A 5,043-nucleotide genomic window follows, 5' to 3' on the forward strand; every position below is an offset into this window, starting at 1 on the left:
CCACATTAATCCCTTTGCCTACACCTGTTTTGTATGTGGTTAAATTTCACTTAATGGTATTTTTAAATTTGTATTTTGGTCAGTTGTTTTTCTAACTTCATTTTCTTTCACAAAGTACTTTGTTATGGTATTCTTTCTAATGGTCACTAAAGTACTATTACATATATATGTATATATATTTTTATTGTTGATACTATTACAGATTTCCCTCATTTCTTCCCTTTGCCCTGCGCTACCCAGCCCTTACCCTTCCCCCAACCCTGGCCTTAACCACATTGTTAACTGTGTCTATGGACCCTGCATATATGTTCTTTGGCTAATTTCTTCTTCTTCCAGTCCCCTCACCCCTTTCCCTCTGATATCATGGAATAGACTGACAGATCTTGGATGTATACCTGCTTTTCTTTCTATCAGTTTCAAAAATTCAGTTCAAGAGGCATGGACCCTGGAAAATGTTTTTCTCACATACATAATTTTTCTTATTCTTATATGTTTTTTCTTGGATCTTCTTCCAATTTTTGACCTAACTATTCTAATTTTTTATGATTAGAACAAACTAGAAAATCTCCCTAACTTTTCAAAGAAAATGTATTTATAACAGAAAAAACATACTTTTTTATAAAAAGTAAACCTGGAAACAAAGAGGTCAGTGAGTATATTTTAAATATTTCTGGAATTACAAAAAATAATTCTATGTCTTTCCTACTTGTTCTTCAAAATCCCTCCTCGTTTTTCCCCTTAAATTCCCTTCCCTCTCCCCTCTGGTCGCTGCCCACTTGTTCTCTATTTTAGTGTCTTTGTTTTTTATTCTATTTGCTTGTTTATTTTGTTATTTAGCTGTGGGGAGGGGGGATGGGAGGGAGGTGGGGAGACGGGGTGGGAGGGGGGTTGGGATGGGAGAAATTGACAAAAGAAAACTGTACTTGAAAAATAACTCAATAAATTAAAAAAATATATATATATATATAAAAATCTATATAACAACCAGGATTATTGTCACTGCATAACATGAGATATACCTTAATTTTTCTTCTTTAGAACAGTGAAACCATTTATTGATGAATGTGTAATTTATCTCTAAAAAGACTGTCTGGGAAAGTGGTTTTGAATGGTGCTACTCTCTTAAAGTGAATATCAATTCTCTCAGTTAATGTTTTAAATTATATATGTTGTCTTTAAAATAGTAGATTAAAATATTTTAGAGAATCAACAAGAACTGTATCACATGTGTAAGAGGCATTTCTGATTAAAATATTATTTTAAAAGAAGTATCACACCTGTTGAATATAGCAAACACAAAGTGAATTATTATTCAGAAAATATTGTGCTTACTCTGCTTTTACAGTGTATATAACCACTTACTTGCAAAAAGGCTATCTATCTTTGCATGCACAAACAATATCCTTTGGACAGAAACCTGTTACATTTCCTAGGCAGTTGTCAAAGTCAGTCACAGAGGCACAATTGGCTGTAAATAACAACATCAAAACATTCCTCAACAATGTAGAACAAATGTTTCAAACTTTGCTAATATGCATGTGAAAAGTTCAGCATGTTAGACAAACTATTTTTGTTCAAGAATTTTAAACTATGAAAATAAATTTGTGGTACTTTGAGAATATTAGAGAATATTTTGAGAATATTTGAGAATATTAAAATATCATGTTTTCAAGTACCAGTCTCCAAAAATGAAGACAAACAACAAACACGATTTCATTCTATTATTTTGAACCTAATAGCTTTCACAGTACGGCTTTAAAAGCAGTCGATATACAGTATTACAGCCCAAAGAACATCTAACATTTGAAATAAAATTCTTTTGGACAAAATGTGCATATCATCTTTGGCTAAAGGAAGAAAAAATGATCTATCCAAAGACAGCAGGGTCAACATAATTTTAATTTGCTAGGACAGTTCCAGTTTATGTCCAGTTCTGGTACTAATTATTAATACTTCTCTCTTTACACTCAAAGTGCCCTGCTTGACACAGACAGACTAGTTACCCCACTAGTAGGCCCCTGGGATTAGTAGGGACATCAGTCCCAGCCCTTAATGACTATTTTTAAGGCTTTCTTGAAGAGTCATTCTGCCAATGATCTGGCTGATATACCCTTTCCAGTACTCCAGACTAAGCAATGGCTTTTTAGATTCTGAAGATTAATGAGTAGGAAATTTTATGAGTAGTCACAGGACCAATGAACATGCACAGAAACTGCATTTTCAAGAAAGGGGGAACTATTTTGACTCTCCTCCAGCTTAAACACACAGAGATTGTATAGAGTAAGTTTTCAGATTGTCTAAGTCCCAGGTTTCTGAGTATCTGGAGGTAGAGGTGGCCGGCATGAAAGGAAAAGGTCTCTGATAAGATCAAGCCTATAGGATCCAAAGGAATGCTGTACTTTAGACAGCAGATTTTCCCTAACAGAAAGCACAACACATTCACTTTGCCACATACACATATTTGTAAAGATGAAAAGGTGACAATTAGAAAACATAACATTCATAAGTAAAAATGCAATGCAGTACTCTAATAAAACAGTTTCAATGACTCTATCCTTTAAATATGGAAATAACTTCAGTTGATCAAAATGGTCCAGTGATTCTTTGACTAACCAACATTGCAAAAATTCCACACCAGAATTGTGGGCCATGGGTAGGGGATGTCTAATGGTGCTGTTTGGAGAAATATGTCACATCTGTTTTCAACAGACAGTGTTTTGAAAAAGAAGTGTACTTCCTGGCTTGGCAAATATTTTAGGCTATGTTTTATAGGTAGATGTGATTTGAACATATTGCAGAGAGAAATTTTCCTGAAAAATAAACTATAACCTTTACATATTATAAAACAAAGTACTTTTAAATATAAGTAGTACAATACTATCACTAATATCAACAGAAGTGGAAAAATTTAGTTGGTAGTTCATAGAACTTTTTATATTTATCTCAGAGATCAGAGACAAATACAATAGCTTCAAGAGAAGACAATTATTTATGCCTCCTAAAACAGTAACTTTTTAAAAAAATCAGATACTTTCAAGTTTGTGAATTTTAAGCAACAGAACCTTTGCTTGCTTGGAATATTATCTAGTCTGTTAGGCTACCTCCCAAGACCTAGACTCGCTCTTCAATTAAAATCTAATTGATTATTTACATATCCAACCTACAGAAATAAAGCAAATTTTCTTACATTGCACACAATGTACAGTCAGAAAACAGCAGTAGGTAAACAGAACTCGAGTCCATATAAATATGTAATCCACCATGGTGAGAACTGGACAGAAACACAAATAGTCCTAACAATTGCAATTATGATAGGTGATCATCTGAGACTGTATAGATCACATTTATATAGAAGATAAAGAATTGTGGACTTTGAACTTTTTCCTTCCAGTCTATGTAAATTACTGGTTAATGTTTTGATCATAAACTGTTGATTCCCCATATCTACAGTTCCTATATATAGAACATGCATAAATTGTCTATGAGTTCTATATTGCTTAATTAGTCCACAGCCATTAGTCACACATAAGAACTATTTGTTCATCTTTGTACTGGGTTTCATAATGTGTTATTTTCTAAAAACCCACACCTTAGTTTATGAATGCAGTTTTCAATCCTGTTCAAAATTAGAGCTCTCTGACCTTGTAGCCATCAGGACTGCTAATGTGAGGATATAAATGGGTATTACTGGTAGGGAAGAGATGAAGAAAGAGAGAAAAAAGGAGTAGAAGATGGCAGAAAGAGAAAGAGAAGTCAGGAAAGTTTCCAGGAGGAAAAAGTAAAGAGTAGATGGGGGAAGAAAGTATTATGCAGGGCAAGGGACACAGACATAATCTAGCTGGGACACCAGGCTTTCATTAGGATTCTCCCCCACGTTCATACGTCGTCCACCTGCTCTCTCCCAAAGTCCACACTTACAAGGATACCAGTTCATATACTGCTAGTATTACGTACCATATATTTCTATTTAGGTCATTTTTATAAATTGTAAACCGTACCCCCTCTGTAAAACAGAATCTACTATTTCCACAGCTACTGACAACTATATTTTATGTACTATTTCCTGCTTGTATTTTATCCTTTATTTATTTTCCACTCCTTTCTGACAACCAATAAAATGGCAGTTTCTTGAGAGTTGTAGGTTGAACCTTCATGCCACCTGTTAATACAGATCATTTTTAATTTGCCTGGCCCATCTTGATACAGTATAATTTTTTCCAATAATTATGTTTTTTTTCACTTACTGATTCTTAGAGAGGGGAAGGGAGGGACAAAGAGAGGGAGAGAAACATCAATGTGTGGTTGCCTCTCACGTTCTCCCTACTGGGGACCTGGCCTGTAACCCAAGCATGTGCCCTGACTGGAAATTGAACTAGCGACCCTTTGGTTTGCAGGCTGGCACTCAATCCATTGAGCCACACCAGCCAGGGCAATTATTTTTAATTTTATGACATAAAAGTAGTTCACAAAAAACTCAGAAGAATAAAAAAGTGGTCATTTAGGTAGATGGGACAGGATATGATTTCGGCTTCCACCCTTGAATGAGTTGGAAAGAACATCGAAATCAGGCAAGAAATATATGGATTTTTAATGGAAGTAAGGGTGAACTTTAAAATTGGGTTGGTTGTGCTCACTTTGGCAGCACATATGCTAAAATTGGAACAATACAAAGAAGATTAGCATGGCCTCTATGTAAGGATGACACCCAAAATAGCGAAGTGTTCTATGTTTATAAATAAATAAATAAATAGGTTTGGATTTAAGTTAAAATCATATAAAACTAGTCCTTCTGCCAAGATGGAGGTGTAGGTGGAAGCACTGTGTCTTCTCGCACAACCTAGTTTAAAAACAACAAAGTTTTAGCAACAAAAACGCAACCAAAGCACAGAAAATTGAACTACATGGAAGTCTGACAACAATGAACCCTTCAGCCAAACCGATAAACCATTGAAGGAGCAAGTGGTGAGACAGACTGCACAGGCCCCAGAGGCAGGAAGCAGCAGAGGGAACCACCATTGTCCCTCTCTGACCCCGCACCCACAT

General features: G+C 35.2%; 1 non-coding gene across 1 annotated transcript; it reads left to right on the forward strand.

Annotated features, from left to right (window-relative positions):
- The first annotated feature begins 4,626 nt into the window (after window positions 1–4,626).
- On the forward strand, window positions 4,627–4,733 carry LOC119040302 (U6 spliceosomal RNA). The gene has a single exon (XR_005080825.2). It is a non-coding gene; the product is annotated as a U6 spliceosomal RNA (small nuclear RNA).
- Window positions 4,734–5,043: the final 310 nt, after the last annotated feature.

The sequence above is a fragment of the Artibeus jamaicensis genome, unplaced genomic scaffold (genome assembly GCF_021234435.1).
Source record: "Artibeus jamaicensis isolate MK-2021 breed Jamaican fruit bat unplaced genomic scaffold, CSHL_Jam_final contig_241, whole genome shotgun sequence".
NCBI lineage: Eukaryota > Metazoa > Chordata > Mammalia > Chiroptera > Phyllostomidae > Artibeus > Artibeus jamaicensis.